Below are 20,261 nucleotides of genomic sequence, written 5' to 3'. Positions count from 1 at the left end.
CTTTGTTTGGATGGTTGCCATTTTTTTTGGCATGCAATGAACTCTAGCTAACTCTAGTTCATTTTTGTTGCCAATGTCGACCAAATCATGGGCAACCAATACCTCAACCAAAATTTTGGTCATGACCCAAAGATTGGTCTTTGTTTGGACGGTTGCCATTTCTTTGGCATGCCAATGAACTCTAGCCAACTCAAGTTCATTTTTCTTGCCAATGTCGGCCAAATCATGGGCAACCAATACCTCAACCAAAATTTTGGCTACCCAATGCTTTGATGGGGCAACCTTGGGCACAAACCAAACATACCGTTGGTCGTGCCACAGCACTAACGCCACCCTCGGCAAACTGAAACCGACCGTGTCTAGCGGCGATATGAGCGTGTCGCTCACCGCGGTCGCCGTGTCCAGAGGCAGTGCTGGAGCCGCGCCCCGTTGTTGGCCCCAGCGACCCACATGAACGGTTGTCGGTGGCGAGGAGGTCGTGGGCCAGCTCCTCCATTGGACTAGTCGGCGCTACGTCATCCCGATGGGTGTGCCCCACATGTCTGTTTCCCTGTTTTCCCGGCCATATTCGAGCGTCAGTGCTCCGCGTTGCGCATTAGGCCTTTCACTATGTAGGCCAAGCGAGACAATTTATTGTTTATTTGAGCTGTTCAAGTATAATCATGTGGCGTATGCTTATTTCTCATTCCTCTCCAACCCTCTTCTCCATCGATCATGTCACCCTCCAGTCGAGTCCATCCTCCCGCATGCCTCATTTGAACATTCCGCCGAGTATCATTCGTATGTACCCACCCTAGTCCTCTTTCAATAGATCTCCGGACCCCGAGATGAAATCGAGAGGGAATGAGTGGGGGCACGTGATACCTAAGGCGGATTCAAAATTTTGAACCGGTGATCATAGCATCCGCAAATCATATATAAAGGGTATTCAATGTTCGTTTCGTTTTTGAACGTACAATATACTCCCTCCTATCCTTTCTAGTTTACATATAAGTTTTATGTGTAGTCAAAGTATATCTACTTTGATCAAAAAGGTAGCAACATTCAACAACGCCAATCAATATTGTTAGATTCGTACGTACTCCTAGATTTGTACTCGAGATGGTTTCCAATTTCACTATTGACAAGATTAATAGTACATGAGATGTATAATGTGAAAATTATATCATTGGAAACTCCTTTCACATACGAATTTGACCGTATGCTTTGTGTAAGTTGCATGTCATATATTATTACTCTAACATTTGGTCAAAGTTAGCATCGAAAAACGCATTAGACCTTGTATGCTTTGTGTAAGTTGCATGTCATATCGGAGTATTATTACTCTAACATTTGTGTAAGTTGCATGTCATATATTATTACTCTAACATTTGGTCAAATTAGTATAGTGGAACTGGATCCTCTGACGTAGGTATCCCTGCCTTACCCTCCCTTTCGGTCACTTACTGGCGGACCCCATGTCAGTTACTCAATGGGTTCGGCCACGTTAGGGGATCCTCATCCGTAGTATACTCCCTTTGTTTTTATTTACTCCGCATAAAACGAAGGGAGTGGTGGTATAAGAAATGACGCGGGCGGGGAGGGGGAGGGACATCGGTTTGCTCTCAACTGCGGTCCCACAAGCGAGCGAAAACGCAAGACGAAGCGCGTTGCATTCGGTGAGCGACGTGGAGGGTCTAGCATGCCGGGCTGCAACGCGAACGCGACAAGAGCGATGTACAGTCAAAACCGATTGACCGGTCGTCACCGGAACCACTATTCACACCAGAACCTTCGCTGCTCGGCCTACGCCAGCCACTACCCTAAAACCACACCAAATCTCCAGCCCATTCCCCCACCTTTCGATCCCCTAGCCCGCATCAAGTGTCCCCTAGTTCGCCAGAAATCCATGGTGCGCTGCAAGATCACTTACTACAAGATGCTGACGCCGGAGCGCCGCGCAGAAATCGCAGCGGCGGTCGGCGCCACAGACCTCCGTTCCCAAGCTCGCTTTGCGGCAGGCCAATCCCTGAGTTCTCTGGAGCCAAGCTACGAGGAGGAGGAAGCCGATCCAATGTTCATGGCGGAGGTCACGGCGCAGAAGGCCCCCGATGGGTATGAGACGATGGACGTTGACTTCGTGCCGACGTCCGAGTCCCCCATGGTGCAGGCGGACGAGCGGTTCAACATGGCGATACTAAAGGAGGACCGGGAGGAAGAGGCTTAACTCGATGCGGAGCGTGCGCATGCCGCTGCCATCGAGGCTCTCCTGCAGGCGGAACCGGATGTCGTGGATGTGAACCAGGCGGCAGAGGCTAAACTTGAGGCGGAGCACGCGGATGCCGCTGCCATCGAGGCCCTCCTACAGGCGGAACCGGACGTCCTGGACTTGAACCGGGCGGCAGAGGCTCGACTCGACGCAGAGCGCGCGGATGCCACTCTCATCGACGCCCTCCTGTAGGCGGAACCGGACGTCCTGGACTTGAATCAGGCGGCGAAGGCTCGACTCGACACGGAGCGCGCAGATGCCGCTGCCATCGAGGCCCTCCTACAGGTGGAACCGAACGTCCTCGACTTGAACCGGGTTGTGCTCTCGTCCGTGCAGAGCGCCCGCACGCTCCGCTTGAACGAGTAGCTAGAGGCCGAGGACAACCACGGTGGGGAGACACACGTCGGCAGTGACGGCTGGTTCGCGCCGGCAACCAAAGACGACAAGGTCGTCTCTTTCCGCGAGCAGTGATAGTTTTTCTTTATGTTTTTGTTTTTATGGATCTTTTGCTGTGTAAAAACATATATTTGTTATGCAAGTCGCCTGACTTGGGTTAGTCTACCATTTCAGGAGGTTGGATGAATATCCTATGTCTCCTAACCCTTCTTTCCTTCTTCCTCACCTCTTCTTCTTCCCCAATAGACCACCGCACGGGCCGTATGGATACTCCCCAACATGCGGTTGGATAAACATACTCTATGAACGAAAATTATGTGTCAGCGATAGGATGGCTGAGTTTGGTGTGTTCCCATGCGACAACACGTGTCAGTGAGGGTGCGTTCCCTTGGTTGGGTTTGCGGCGTGCAGGAGCGACCGTGTGAGGGTGCGGTGCGACCGCGGCGTGCTGGAGCGACCGTGTGAGGGTGCGGTGTGACCGCGATAGCCGTGCGCAAGTGTACCTCCTTCTCATTTTGAAAACTTTAGGCAAGCTTGGAAAAATGTTTGGCGAAGTTTGGCAATGCAAGGCCTAGACCCAAACAGGATAAGTACGTACGCACTAGGAGTACTAGTGTTAAAAAAGAAAGGCTGGGTTTTCCTTCGCGGGATTTAATCGATACAAATCCTCGTTTCACGTGTCAATTAATGCGTATTTTTTCTCCAAAGACCAAAGAGCTGACCATCTCATTCCTCATCTCTTGATTAATGCAGCGACATGCAAATCAACCTTCTCACTTCCGCATGCATGCACGAGATATTAATGTCCTTGGTTGATAACCCCATCAATTTTGCCTTGATTAGTGTTAGTGGCCCTTTGCAAATTGTAATTTTGATATACTGGCCTTGTGTACAAAAAAATGGAGGCAGTAACTATATTTGACTTCCTTCCCCATTGCGGTGACGTCGACGATATTTTTTTGGTGGTTTGGCGAAGTGCGTTCGATGGAGAACACCATTGAGGGAGACCATGGTAAGTCGTTCGCAAGTGCCGCCTGCAAGCCGAGACAACCACCTTATTTGCATCCAGGAAGTCCTTTACTAGTACTACTATAACTAATGCGGTGAGATGGCTTCTCGAAGAATATGATGGAGAAGCGTAGTCAGCAAAGAGTGAAATGATGGTTGCTTCGTCCATGCTTTTGTGATTTGACGCCTCACTGCTTTGTGATTTGTGATAGAAGGGACAGGGGAGTAGACTCTATGCTCTATACTGTACTACATGCGTCCAAGCATGGGAGAAAAAGGAGAGACATTGCATTTTTTTATTCCTTCAATCAATCAATCAGGGAGCTTTGGTTCCATCTTTTTGGCTTTGGCAACACCGTCCACAATGGTTCCCACGATGCCAAAAGCTATTTTCACATTTGGCTACACATTGTGGATGCCCTTAACCGTACCACTTGGTTTTGCTCCTGTGTGCTATCTATACAAATCTCTATTATATTGATCTAAAAAATTATAGAATCGAGATTAGTAAAAAGGAGGTGATTTTGCCACGCGGATGGCGGGGGAGGTTTCTTATTTTCGGAGGACATTGTCCTGGCGGTTTGCTAACATGCGGTCCCACGTGTCAGTGCTTTACCAAGCCAATCCGCGTCCCACATGAGGCAGAACAACGGCAGAAGCAACACGTGGTCAAGTTGAAGAAGATGAGGGAGAAGCGGATTCAGCAACGAGTGAAATGATGGTTGCTTCGTCAACTTAACTGCGGGAAAGGTGCAGCTTTGTGACTTGACGCCTCATTGCTCATTACTACGCCGGCGCCATGACTGGGGTGCTTCACTCCAGCTGCTCTGCACTGTATTCCGGTGTGGCACGTGGACCAGGTAGCTTGATGTCCCACATGTCGGCGAAAGGGACTAGAAGATTTATGAAAGCGAGCGCTCCACTCTTACGACGGAGGAGTAGACGACACGACGGCCTAGTGAACTGTCACTTGTACTGTATAGTACTATAGTTTTGCTGTTTCGCACGATCCATCGATACAAACCTGATTAAACAGGAAAGGGCGGGATTTTTCCCGCGCGGTAGATGATACTGGCCATACATTTCAAAGGCAATTTTAATGTATGCAAACTGAATAATTATAAGTAACAATATGATATCTAGTAAAACTAAAAACACATATGATTTATTGTGTTAGAGTGTAGTAGTAGTGCTGTATTGCATAGTTGTTAGATGTAACATGCGAGAACGTGTAGAGATGTAGTTTTGGAGGGCCTACAGAGAGAAAAGCGTAATACGGTCACCGAACTTCAGAATAAGCTGATTATGGTCACTATATACGTTTTGCGGTGATTATACGGTCACTTGCTCACAGCTCAGCATTGGATTGCACTCTATTGACCGGCCAAATAGTCTGCGTGGCGCCATGTTGACTAGTTAAATTGACCACGTTCGTTGTGGGTCCCACCTGTCAGTTCGCATAGGCAAAAGGTCAGATAAACACAAATTTACGCAGGCACGACAAGGCTCCAACCCGTGCGTGGGAATCACCTGGTTGTGTATGTGTCTGTCAGGGTCTGATGTGTGTGCATGCATGTGTAGGTTGAGCACTTGAGCGTGAGAGTGTGTGTTGGTTGTGTGGTGTACTGGTGTGTGCATGCATGCGTGCGTGTGTGCATGTGAGTGTTGCGTGCGTGCGTGGCTGCGTGTGTACGTGTGAGTGTTGCGTGCGTGCGTGGGTGCATGTGTTTGTGTGAGTGTTGCATGGATGCAGTTCATGTGCATGCGTGCGTGTGTGTATAATCACCACACCAGCTCCTGTGTCTTAAAACAGACGGCTCAGCATACCAATACAAGGCCACCTTGTCCGTTGTGCCCGCGGTCATGACTTCGAACCACCGTCCAAATATTTTTTTGTCGTTTGTTTTCATTCTTACTAGCAAGATGCCCGTGCCTTGCATGTAACATCAAGATGCATTTGTATGACTTTTTTATCTTGTGAGAGAAAAGGATGAACGAGGGAGGGCCTTATTTGCAAATGTGGAGAGGTGTGTGGGTACCTTTTTGCAAAATTGCCATAGTTTCTTTCCTATCCGTCAGATATAAATCGGACGGCCTATATTGCAGGATGGCAGGCACACCATCATCACCAACTCTGTTTTTATAAGAGTGTATTTTATGTATTTTATAAGAGTGTAGATGTAGAGTAGATACAAGTCGACAGGTGGGCACGATCGTAGTGAGATAATGTGATGCAACACTAGAGGTGCCATGTGGAACGTTTAACTGGTCAACTAGTCATGTCATGAGCAAATACAGAGTTGTACGGTGAGCCCGTGACTGCATAATAACCACTAAACGTAAATGGTGACCGTAATGAGTGGATTCTGAAGTCCAATGTACGTATCGTGCTTTCGCTTCAAATACAATGATCATCATTGCATATATCGTGAGAGAAAGATGAAACATGCGTGAATTTTCTAGGGGCTTACTTTTAGAGGACCTGGAGATAGTTTTGTGTGCATACGTGAAAGGGGCGTACATGGTGGGTATGCGATGGAGAGAGAGATGCTCTTTGTTTCTCTTTATTATGACTAACTTTTTATATAGTATAAAAATATACAAATTCACAGTGCGGAATAAATATCATTGTGGGCACCATGCAATGCAAATTAGCGTTCGTACTCCTCCATATAACTTTGTAATGTTGTATATATGTAGAAACTCTAAAATAATTTTTTGGCCACTCTTTATTCAAAAGGAATGTTGTATGCAAAATAAACGTGAAGAGAGGGCTTTTTAGATCAATGGGGTATGTGATGTAACATGTGTGTTGATGCATTTGGCGGGGCCTAGAGAGGTATGTGTGTGTATTACGTATTCGAGAGAGGCATGGATAGAGGGGCCGACGGGGGGGCGTGGGAGAGATAGCACGAGAAATGAGAGTGGTCTAGAGAGAGAGACGAATATGACGTCACGACAAGAGATTCCATTCCCTTGAGTGTGTATATGCAAGGGGGGAGGGAATAGAGGCACCAGGAAAAAATTTCTGTGTGTGTGGTGTTTGTGTTGGTATGTGTGGGTGTGAGAAGATAATGAGACGTGGGGGCAGAGGGTGTGTCACCGTGTGAGGTCCGGTGGGTCGAGGTGAGGCCCTTCGTTTTGTTCCGTCCTGCGCCACATTGGTCGGTCCGTGATGCATTTAGGAAGACCCATGGATGACTAGTCGTACAAGACAAAGATAGCATAATTGTGAAGGACTCTGTGTCCACTGACAAAGCCGGCTAGGATTTGTAACCCTAGGTTCTCGGACTAAGGTAACCCCTTTATCTCTAATATTACTATTCATCCAACCTAACTTTAAGGGGCATCCTACAGAATGCTCTGCTAGAATCATACTCGTCGATTAGGAAGAGAGGTGTGAGACAATGCGTGAGAGATAGGCGTAAAGATAATGTGCGTAGATGAGACACGCAGGCAGGTCCATGTATATAGAAAGGGTCGATGAGGATTGTGCGTGTGTATGTTTGCGAGAGGAAGAGTGCTTGTGATAAAGGTTAGTGAAAATAGTTGTAAATGGTTACGAGAGGGAGGGAGGGTTATATCTAGAGCATGTGTGCGAGAAAGACACCTCGGGAGAGAGTGTGTGAGCATGTGTGAGAGACCACCGATGAAGAGTGAAACTACACGTAGAAGACTGCTCTACACATTGATTAAAGATATAAATTGTATCCAAATATTAGGATGGGATCATGATATTTGCAATTCGCGTAAGGAGCGGTCATTGATCCATCAGACATCTAGATTCTATCGAATTTGAGCATGTCTATGTTATTATTCGACACAATTGATCCACATAGTTAGTATTTTGAACTCCAGACAATGCATCGCTTTAGCAATCGAATATAAACGTGAGTATAGTTCATGTTGTGTGTGTAAAGCACATTATACATATGAAAGTTACACAATGGACATTATAAATAGCTATTGCCTATGAACGAGCATACATTTGAATTCAACTTAAGGTGGTTTAAAAAATCGAATTCAACATGAAGTCCATTCAATTATTTGAATTTGATATCATGGCATTTGTAAACCATACCTAAATTATGGGGGCACCAATCTTTGCTCTGATTTTGTACATAATAGCATATGTAGTCGTGTACAAAATAGATTCAAATTTAGCTCCTCCATTCCAAAATAATCGTAGTTATAGGATTTTCAAGTGTCAAAATTTCAAAAAGAAGCGGATAATTTAATGAGGTTTTCAAACATACAAGGTCAAATATAACGTTGTATATTTAGGTCAATCCTCATAGTTCAAGAGTACTCTAAACGTGAATGCTTGTGTTTCAAAATTTCGAACGAAGCGCCAAAAGAGCCTCTACTAGCCTGAAACCGCGTGAGACCAATGTTTGGTAGTACAAGGAAATTACTTTTCTAATAACTCCGACCCATGAAACCTACCGGCCCGACATCCAAAGGTCTAAATCGGGGTGGGTTTGTAGCTTCATCTAGACGCCACGCAACCGCATCCGAAAAACATTCATACACAATGGCCACCTAAGCACACATGCGCACGACCGAAATCGCTCCCGCCCACTATTTGGGATACCTGGGATTACCATCCTACCCCCTACCCGCAGTAGGTCCGAAATTTAAGAGGGGGGCAAAGTTTGTACTTTCCCCAAATTTCAAACAAGCGCGTCCCATTTCTATTCAAAAAACAAAAAAAAACAAGCGTGTCCCAGACCGAAACATGGTTCCCCCCCACCCGTCCGATTCCCCATTCGTACTCCGTGGGCGCCAAAACTACCTCTCCACCAGCCGTGAAACCCCGGCGTCCTCCGTCTGCCACCCCATCCCACCCATCAACCGCCGCCCTCCTCCATCACGCCGGAGCCGATACCCCGATGTCGTCATCCACCGCAACGCCCTCCACGGCTAGTAGTTGAAGCCGAGGCCGAGCCGTCCGTACCCGAGCCAGTTCAACCACACCGTCCTGCGCCTCACCGCTGCCGCTCCAACTTCGCCACCCTCCACCGCACCGGAGCTATTCCTGCTACACCGTCCTTCGCCGCCTCGGATCTGCTTCCCCTCCGCCGACATACGGCCATGGCAACACAGTCAACAATTTGGCCATGGGTTCGTCCAAGCCTGCACCCTCCAGAACATCGGTTTCCCCGGTAAAAAGAAGAAAATCAGCGCGACTTGTGGAGGTGACCACACCGGCAACCGAAAAAGGTACTCCTCTTCCCTTATTCGTGCAAATCTTACGTCTCTGCTTGCACGGTATTCATCCCACAGAAGACACTAGTTGACCGCTTCTTCTTGATACTAGATGTTCCTACTAACTCGCGATGCACAAGGTTTCTCCTCATATACTATTTCACCTTAGCTAGAGGTCCGTCGCCCCACTGAATTTCAATTTCTGGCCACTTGATTCCCAATTAACGGAAGCATTCCCTGGCGTAACAGGCGCTAGTACGCCTATTACGCCGGGGAAGCAGCGCCTTGGTGTTTATCTTAGGGGCGTGTGCGGCCTAGAGCTACTGGCGCCCGATCTGGAGGTCGGCCGGGATTAAAGGGATGGCCTGGGGGCACTGCCAAGCACCGAGGTGGTGTGAGGTCGATGGGAGGGCGGGGCGGTGGAGGCAGGGGTCTGGGCCGGTGGTCGCTGGCGGTTCAAGAAAGATCATCAACAGTGACTGGCGGGAGGTAGACGAAGGCCATCTACCCGTTCCTTATAGATCGGACGGTTCATTAAAAAAATCGACTGACCTATTTATTTTCAGTCGACTGTTATCTTAGATATGACCACATGTGGTGGTGTGCTGGAGGAGTACCTGCATTTCCTGTGCTCATATATTACAAAATCATACAGAGTAGAATCTAATTTGTTTGCCATGCAGTGTTGTAGAGCTATCATATGTCTCCTGTCATTTATTTTTCAGTCGCCTGCTATCTGCTACTTTTACAGTGCACTAGTTCTGCACACACTTCACCCTTACTCTCATTGTTGTGTTTTTATGCAAGGGTATTTCAGACTCTGCTGCCATGAGAGAAGCCAAAAAGGAAATAGAGAAGTCGCTCCAGTTTGGTGTGCGGGTAGGCAAGACACGTTTCAGCGCTATAATGGGTGCAGTGTCAGCAGATGGAGACGGTAAACGTAGCTCTGGAGTTGATGACCTCGCTCACAATGAACCACCATCCCAGGTGCTTGCTTTAACTTCACGGTGTCATATGTGGTTGCATGTTCCATATGGTGTCTAGCTTGTATTCGAAAGGCCGAAGTTGGTAAGATAAGGAAAGATATTTTTTACATGAACCACCATCCCATGAGCACCAGAAGACAAATAGGTAGTCAGGGCACTGGCCGAGCCAGTGACAAGCCCATCAAAGATAGGCATCACCTGGAAGCCAACTAAAAAGCTGCGATGGTGGTGAAGCAGCCCGCCTCCCACCAGGCTCTCAGGTCCTAGATGATCATGCTCACCACTCCAGTCGGATGTCTAGCTTGTATTGCTTCCAATTTGGTTAAATTGCATCTGCTTAGCTTACACATTATACCTTTGAATATGACATGCCTTTCTGTTTTTGGTACATACTAGTACATCTGTGTATTAACCATGTTCTTACATCAAACTAATGTTCTTGTGTATCCCTCATCAATCACTTATGACAAGGCAGGCAGGCAAGGGGACTACTCCTCATTTAAAGAATGCAGCGTCAGCCTCCCGACATGATTATCAAGAAACAGAAATGCTAGATGAAGATAGTGAACGTAGCTCTGTAGTTGATTACAGCATTTCGCCTACACTAGCATCGCAGGTGCTTGCTCTAACTTGGCAGCGTGATATGTGGTTGCATGTTGCATATGGTGTCTAGATTGTAATTATTCCAATCTGGTTAAACTGCATGTGCTAGTCTACTTAGCTTATACATTATACCTGTTAATGTGACATGCCTTCCTGTATTTAGTACATAGTACATCTGTCTATTAAGCATGTCCTTACATAAAACTATTGTTTTTTTGTATCCCGCATCAATCAACATGACGAGACACCTTTAGTATATGCAGTGCGATATTAGTTGCATCTTTCATATGATTTATAGCATGCGCTGCTTCTAATTTGTTGAAATTCCATTTATGATGGGACGCTTTTAACTTGGCAGAGTCATATTGGTTACATCTTTCATGTGGTGTCTAGCTTGCATTGCTTCTTATTTGCTGGAATGGTTTCTGCTTAGTTTACACAAACAGTTGTGAACATGCCATGCCGTCCTGTTTTTCGTACATATTCCATCCTGGTATCATGTGTTTGCCTTACATCAAAGTAGTGATTGTCAGTATCATGCATGAATGAGTTCTGAAGAGAGAATTTTATTGCTTTTTCTTGTCGGTTTTACTTGACAATTCAAAATCAATAAAGCAGAAGGAAGTTAGCAAGGCAGCGGATAAAGGTGCTCATTTCGAACGGAGGGCCTATGCAGTTTCTACTCCTCCACACCCCCAAGATGATTTCCAAGACAACACATGCATAGACACTCAACAAAGTTGTGTTTATGATGAGCACGTCTCCCCTAGTGCAGCATCACCGGTGCTCCCTCTAACTTGGCACTGTTATATGTGGTTGCATGTTATGTGTGATGTCTAGCTTGTATTGCTTCTAATTTTGTTGAATTCCATCTGCTTACTTTACACATTATACTTGAATAAGACACATGTTCCTGTTTCTAGAACATACAATATCTGTTTATTACACCATGTTTTTACATCAAATTACTACTGTTGTGTAACCTGCAACAATCACTTATCATAAGACACGTTTGACTTCGGAGTGTGATATAGGTTACATCTCACATTCTTTTCTAACTTGTATTACTAATTTGTTGAAATGGCACTTATGACGAGACAATTTTAACTTGGTAGAGTGATATTCGTTGCATCTTTCATATGGTGTCTAGCTTTCATTGCTTCTAATTTGTTGAAATGCCTTCTCCTTAGTTTACACATCATAAGCTGTGAATATGCAATGGCACTAATGACGAGAGACCTCTAACATGGTAGTGTGATGTTGTTTGCATCTTGCATATGATTTATTTCTTGTAATGCTTCACATTTGTTTAAACGCCATTTATGATGAGACACTGTTAACTTGGCAGAGCAATATTTGTAGCATCTTTCATATGGTGTCTACCTTCCATTGCATTGCTTCTAATTTGGTGAAATGTAACACATCATAGTTTTGGTTATCTCTTTTGTCCTGTTTTTCATACATATTACGTCCTCCTATCATGTGGTTGTCTAACATCAAAGTTCAGTTCGTCTGCATCACGCATCAATTTGTTCTGAAGAACTAATTTGTTATTCGTTTTTCTTATCGTCTTGACTTAACATGGCACAGAGAAAGAGGAAGAAACACAGAATGGCAGGGAATGAGAAGCGGATGAATCCTGCAGATTCTACTGGTACTGATGGTGCAATAGAAGGTCAAAGTCCAGCAGAAAATTCGACAAACACGGCATCCCATGCTACACGAGTTGCAAAAAAAACCAAACAGAAACAAACAGCTGCCACCAAACAAGCAAAGACAGCCCTAGTTCTTGCAACACCTACCACGGTACTACCAGCTGCACGACGTACTCGTGCGTCAACTGAGCTAGCAGCATGTTCCCAAGCTCCCTTGCCACCTGACACTACTTCCCAAGCACTCTTGACACAAGACGAGTTGGCAATATCAGATGAACCTTGTGAGCTTCAACAACAAGAAGGTAGTTGCTGGAGTCAAGTTACAGTTGCATGCTTCTTTATAAGTAGTCTCACAGTTTGATGTACGCTAACACTTCCCATGTTTGTTGTTGGACTAGCACCTAGGCGCAAGAGGAAACAAACATCAGGGATAATGCTCGATAGGTTAACTAAATCTAGAGGAGGAAGAACGGAGATCTGTTTTGAGGCAGGTTTAAAAAGGCCACGTGATGCTACAGAGTCAGCCAAGTTAGTATCAGAGGCAGCGGTTGCTGTTAGGTGCCATGTACGTATCCTCCCAACATGGATTCAGTACAGGAATGACAAAGACGAAACCAAGTTCAACATCTTCCTCGACCATTTATCTGTAAGTATGGTTATGTATGGAAACTAGTAATATCGTCTTGCTCTGTCCAATACTTTCTAGGTTGCTGATAATGAGACTCCCATAATTTTCAACAGATGAGGTTCAAGTTGGATAGCCAAGATGATGCAACCAGACAAGCTTGCACCCATGTTTTCAACTCTGCTCTGCGACAATATCGGTATAACTTGAGGAAAACTCACTTTGAAGGCAAGGCTAACAGTGAACTTGCCCAAACATCTCTAGTGGAAAATATATCTGATGAAGACTGGAGAGGCCTCGTTAAACACTGGTCCGATCCGAAGTATCAGGTACATTATATATATGTCATCAGATCACATGTTGAAGTCCTATTTACGCATGTGCCACACAAATCTATCTTCTTGTAGGTGAACTGTTCAAAGAACAAGGCCAACCGTACAAAAGTGAAATTCCAACAGACAACAGGATCTCGTAGCTATATTGCACACTGCGAGGCTCTTGTAATTAGTTGTTGTTTCACTCTTTTCGTTGTACCATATTATCATATCTATATTGACTTGTTCCAAATGCAGAGGAAAGTCTGCAAGGACCAAAAAGTACATGATCCAAATGTTGTGGAAATCTTCAAGGACTGTCACACCAGCAAGAAGAAGGGCATGACTACACCAGTCAAAGCCGCTGTTGTAAGTCCTTAATCCTCATGCCTTTTAACTACTACTTACTCTGACTTGTGCCTTGAACTGCATGGTTTGCAGCCAATGTTTATTACTCATTTCAATTTTATACACAATTGTCTTAGCGTATCATTGCACCTTACAAGGTTTAAAAGAGAGGAGTGATGTTCCTTTGATCATGACCCATAATCTAGTTCCGTGCTGGACTTGCCCACACAACGTTACAATTGCATGTTTGTCTGTTCTCAGTTGTTTTGTGATATGAATGACGTCATACTATGCTTACCGTATTATAAACTTCGTCTCTTTATCCTTAGCCCTCAATACAATGTGAAGAAATAGACAATACATTAGCGATGGTACATGGTCATATGTTTGGAACCTGGTTTTATTATGTACTTTGCAATAAAATACAACTAATATTTTACATGGGTTCACCAGAATAAGTTTTGTATATAGACCAAAGCTATTTTGTTTGGTTTTGCTGCCTCCTTAATATCTTCTGTTCTAGTACTACTAATGTAAAACCTCAACTTTTCGGCGAGCTATGGAAAAAATGGTGGAACCGCCACCTTCTGAAGGTGGCGAGGCAACTATAACCGCAATGTCATCTCTTGCTGCAGTGGGTCAGTACCTGTCCACTAACAGTGCCAAAAGCACGTTCCTGCGTAATACTGGGTTGGTTGTTAAGGCAATATCGTCCAAATTGCCTCATGATCAAGATATGCAAGCTCAAAGCAATGTTGTATCTACGCTCCAGACACAAGTCCATTCCCTAACAGAGACCCTTTGTGAAACAAGAAAGAACATTGCTCAATGTCATCAAGATATGCATGGTTTTGAAACCAGACTATCAAACATTTAATATGTTGTTCAGGAGCCTAGGGGAAATGAAGGTGAGGTTATGGTGCTCCATCGGACAATACAGCATGAAAACGTAACAGTCAGGTCAAATGAACTGAGCTTCTGAACTTCTGGTGGTGCATTTATCTGCTAGACTGTTAAGTTTTATGCCAACCTTCCTTTTGTTATATAGTTGTAATTTGTTTTGGTGCGATACAAAATTTATTCTTAACGTGCAGCCATCGCCTGAAGAAAACAACAAGCCATTTTTGTATAGTGTAGGGTGTTCCCTATATTTGCACTAGTGGCGATCTTTGATGCCGAGTGGATGTAATATGTGCAATCGCCTTAACAGCCTTGTGTTAGTTTCGGCCTTATTTATTTCCTAGTCTTATTTTTACCTGGTTTGCTAGTGGCCGCAACTACCATGGGCCATATACGGGCTGTAGGATCCATGGGTCTCCTACGGGCCGTCGATAAATGGGCCTGTAATCGGTGGGCCTCGGGCCATCGAATAAATGGGTCTACATGGGCCATAACCGGGTGTAATTGGTATTGGACCAGCACGGTAACAGGCCGTTAACACGCCATAGGACAACAAAGGCTTAATTCTGTCACAGGCATAACGGGTCGTTAATGGGCCAGAATATAGGATGGGCTGGAAATGGCGCAATGGGTTAACAGGCCAGAAACAGGCCGACTCTTGCCATGGGCCAAATTTGGCCCATTAGGGTAACAGGCCAGTAACGGGCCGACTCTTGCCATGGGCCGAATTTCTCCCATTAGTGGAACAGGCCAGTAACGGGCCTACTCTTGCCATGGGCCGAATTTGGCCCATTAGGGGAACAGGCCAGTAACGGGCCGGAAGTAATCGAGGGCCGAAAAGGAGCCCAAGAACGTATGGGCCGTCAATAGGCCGAAAGCTAACACGGGCTGGAAACGGCCCATGTAAATCACGGGCCGTTAACGGGTATAAAGAAAATTACTGTTCATTATGGGCTAGAGTCATTGTGGGCCTTTACCTGGGCCGGCCTATTATGGCACACGAAAATCTTGTGGGCCTTTACCTGGGCCGGCCCATTATGCCCCGTGAATTCTTGTGGGCCTTTATCTGGGCCAGCCCATTATGGTCCGCAAAATCTCATGGGCCTTTAGCTGGGCCGGCCCATTATGGTCCGCAAAATCTTGTGGGCCTTTAGTTGGGCTAGCCCATTTAAACTTGTTGGGCCATGCCACGTGTCGACGTATCATAGTTGACTTCTGTCCAGTGAGTGGATGACATCTGTCCCGACGATGAGCCGACACATGTTTCCTCTAGCCAATGATGATTTTACACGTGGAAAATCCCCATTGGTCGGGGCTGTTAATGGGTTATCGGATCCAAAACCCGACCCGATAGCTTAACGGCGTTCCGTTACGGTGGATGCCATGTGTCGGTCACCCTTGACGAAAGCACTTCTGTGACGCGCGATTTATCGTCATGGAAGTGGACACTTCCGTGATGATAATTTTGGTAATGTCATGTAACACTTCTACGACAGCACAGGTATGACTATCTTGATTCTGTCATAAATTTGTCATGGATGTACATGCATGACAAAAAAGCGACCTACTATGACAAACACGTATCATCACGGAAGTGTATTTTTTTGTAGTGATAGGAACTTCGGAGTGATTCTTCATCGCACGTTGAGGGACGGTTATATGATCCAATTGTATTACCATTGTTCAGATATTGCACTAGTGAAAGTACGGACCCTAGGCCTCATTTTCAAGCATTTCTATAATGTTTGTGATCACTTTTGTTACTTGCTACCTTACTATTTTTTATCGTTCCTATTACAAAAATCAATATCTACTATCATTACTACACTTGTATCACCATCTCTTCGCCAAACTAGTGCACCTATACAATTTACCATTGTATTTGGTGTGTTGGGGACACAAGGTTTTTTTTCCTTTATTTAGTTGCACGGTTGTTTGAGAGAGACCATCTTCATCCTACGCCTCCCATAGATTGATAAACCTTAGGTCATCCACTTGAGGGAAAATTGCTACTATCCTACAAAACTCTGCGCTTGGAGGCCCAACATGAGTCTACAAGAACAAGTTGTGTAGTAGACATCACCTACCCAGGAGTCGCGGGCCACCCGGAGAGCTGTGGCTCCACGACAAGCCAGGCTCAGATCCTCCTAGCTAATGTTAAAAAGCTAAGTACCTCGACTGCCATGTATCCGGGAGCTCCCCATTTAAGAAGGAGTGCCATGGCGTACCTATACTATGTTGTTTTTGTTGTTCCTTCTGTCGCCCAGTGCTTGTTTCCCTACTTGACCAAGTACGCATGTGGAGCCTCAGCAACACACCACACATGGTCGCGAAGGACCCATTCTCGGGACACAACCCATGCGAACTGATACGTCCATTTTGCATCATGTTTCCTTAATGTTATTTATGATGTTTTTTATGCATAATAATTCTTTTTGGTGTAATTCTAATGCCTTTTCTCTCATAATTTACAATGTACACACAAAGAGGGAGAATTCCGGTAGCTGGAAATCTGGACCTGGAAAAGTTACGTCAGACCACCTATTCTGCACAACTCCAAACAAGCTGGAACTTCACGAAGATTTTTTTATCAAATATATGATGAATATTGGAGCAAATAACTACCAGAGGGGCCCCACCAGGTGGCACAACCCACCTGGGCGCGCCAGGAAGCCAGGCGCGCCCTGGTGGGTTGTGCTCACCCAGGCCCACCTCCAGTGCTCATCTTCTGGTATATAAGTCATTTTGACCTAGAAAAAATAAGGAGAGGCCTTTCTGGACGGAGCGCCGCCGTCTCGAGGCGGAACTTGGGCAGGAGCACTTTTGCCCTCCGGTGGAGCGATTCTGCCAGGGGAACTTCCCTCCCGGAGGGGGAAATCATCGTCATCATCATGACAACAACTCTCCCATCTTGGGGAGGGCAATCTCCATCAACATCTTCAACAACACCATCTCATCTCAAACCCTAGTTCATCTCCTGTGTTCAATCTTGTTACCGGAACTATAGATTGGTGCTTGTGGGTGACTAGTAGTGTTGATTACATCTTGTAGTTGATTACTATATGGTTTATTTGGTGGAAGATTATATGTTCATATCCAATATGCTATTAATACCCCTCTGATCTTGAGCATGATTATCATTTCTGAGTAGTTACTTTGTTCTTGAGGTCACGAGAGAAATCATGTTGCAAGTAATCATGTGAACTTGATATGTGTTCGATATTTTGATATTATGTATGTTTTGATTCCCTTAGTGGTGTCATGTGAACATCGACTACATGACACTTCACCATTGGGCCTAAGGGAATGAATTGTGGAGTAGCAATTAGATGATGGGTTGCGAGAGTGAAAGAAGATTAAACCCTAGTTTGTGGGCTATTCCGTAAGGGACCGATTGGATCCAAAAGTTTAATGCTATGGTTAGAATTTATTCTTAATAATTTTCTCGTAGTTGCGGATGCTTGCGGGAGGGTTAATCATAAGTAGGTGGTTTGTTCAAGTAAGAACAACACCTAAGCACAGGTCCACCCACATATCAAATTACCAAAGTACCGAACACGAATTAAACCAACATGATGAAAGTGACTAGATGAAAATCCCGTGTACCCTCAAGAACACTTTGCTTATCATAAGAGACCGTTTTGGCCTGTCCTTTGCCTCAAAAGGATTGGGCTACCTTGCTGCACTTCTATTGCTACTATCGTTACTTGCTCGTTACAAATTATCTTTCTATCAAACTACTCTGCTACTTACAATTTCAGCACTTGCAGACATTTCCTTGCTGAAAACCACTTGTCATTTCCTTCTGCTCCTCGTTGGGTTCGACACTCGTACTTATAGAAAAGAGCTACCATTGATCTCCTATACTTGTGGGTCATCACGAACTTGCTTCCCCAAGTCACGGGATGTTGCCCCTCCCCATGTGTATTAGCCAAGTTAGGATGGGAGCAGAGGCCCCGTCGATTCAACTCGGCGGGTCATTCTTCACAAAGCGATTTTGTCCTATGCAAGGCCCATCCGTGAAACAGGGGCTCCTCGGGAAGTGTCACGCCGTGAACTACTCCTGGTAAATAAAGTCACCCTGAGAAGCAAAACCTACACGCTGCGTTCTGGATCCGCTCCAACATATCCACGTTGTATGTTCTTATGATCACAGGTAGTCTCCCGAACAATGTGGGATTCTCCTAAACATAGATAAAGACTTGGGGAGAAGGATGTTTCTTGCACACGCTTAGAATGGGTTAAAAAGAGTTGCTGACAGCAGCTCTTAACCTATTACAAACTAAGACATGCATATTGAATGATATTCTTGCTACTCCTGCGCCGCTATGCCGCATGATTCTGTTTCAAAAACTGGGACAAAAAGCCAGGGTGAGGGAGATCGCGCCATCCAGAAGAGGCGCGCCTGCTCCGAGGCGCCCGTCGTCATCATCAACAGTGATGGCGACGTCGGCCTCGGCGTCAAGTGCGCCAAGGAGGTGGCCGCGACCGTCCATGGTGCCATCATCCTCGCCAGGACCTGCACCGGCCAACGCACCCACTTTTGAACAACCGCACGCTCGCCCTGACAACGCCTAGAGGCTGCCGAAATCCCCCTCCTTCTCCAGTCGTATCACTGATAACCCACAAGTACATGGGATCAATTGTAGCTTTTTCGATAAATAAGAGTGTCGAACCCAACGAGGAGCTAAAGGTAGGATTTATATTCCCTTCAAATTCTATCGACCACCGATACAACTCTACGCACACTTAACGTTCGCTTTACCTAGAACAAGTATGAAACTATTTTGTAGGTGTAGGACAAGTTTGCAAGAATAAAACTAGAATTACTTAGCAGAAATAAAACTAGGAGTATTTTGCAAAATAATAAAAGTTAGTTGTTTACTAGAAAGATTTTTGTAACACAAGAGAAGGATTTTGTCCCCAGGCAATCGATAACTAGACCGATAATCATTATTGCAATTTTATACGAGGGAGAGGCATGAGCTAACATACTTTCCGTACTTGGATCATATGCACTTATGATTGGAACTCTAGCAGGCATCCACAACTACCAAAGATCATTAAGGTAAAACCCAACCATAGCATTAAGTATCAAGTCCTCTTTACTCCCATACGCAACAACCCCCTTACTCGGGTATGTGTTTTAGTCACTCACTCCACCCATCATAAGAGAATCATGAACGTATTGCAACACCCTAGAGCGGGGACCCGTCACGCTTGCGCGAGACGGGACGCAGCATAGGACAGCACCAAAATAAAACATACAACTCAAACCAATCACGGTCATCAATCAACCCATAGGACAAAACGGATATACTCAAACATCATATGATAGCCATACATCATTGGATAATAATATATAGCGTTAAGCACCATGTTTAAGTAGATATTACAGCGAGGAGAGGAGGTTTTATGCAGCTGCATAGAAGGGGAGAGAATTGATGATGACGGCGACGAAGTTGTTGGTGTAGATCGTCATCACGAGGGTTGCCCCGGTGGCACTTCGGCGCCACTGGGAGAGAGCCCACTCCTTATTCTTCTTCCTTGGCCTCTCCCCTAGATGGGAGGATATTTTCCCCTCTAGTCCATGGCTGCCATGGCAGTGGAGGGGTGAGAGCCCCTCCAAGATTGGATCTCTCTCTCTCTCTCTCTATTTTCTTCTGTTCCGCGTTCCTATTTTCTGGCCCTTTACCGTTTCTTAATTCTTGGAGATTCGTAACTCTGATTGGGCCGAAATTTTAACATGATTTTCTTCCAGATATTATATTTTTTGCGGTGAAAGAAGGGAACCAACCGCCTTACAAGGGACCCACAAGCCTGACAGGTGCGCCCTATGTAGGGGTGTGCCCCATGGGCTTATGCCCCCCTCGGGCATCGTCTCGCGTTGATTCTTTTTCCCAAAAATCACAAATATTCCAAAATAAATCTCCGTGAATTTTTATCGTGTTTGGACTTCATTTGATATGG

Source organism: Triticum urartu, chromosome 6A, assembly GCF_056163025.1.
Source record: "Triticum urartu cultivar PI428250 chromosome 6A, HENAU_Tu73, whole genome shotgun sequence".
In the NCBI taxonomy this organism is placed as follows: domain Eukaryota; kingdom Viridiplantae; phylum Streptophyta; class Magnoliopsida; order Poales; family Poaceae; genus Triticum; species Triticum urartu.
Note: the sequence above shows the minus strand (reverse complement) of the source record.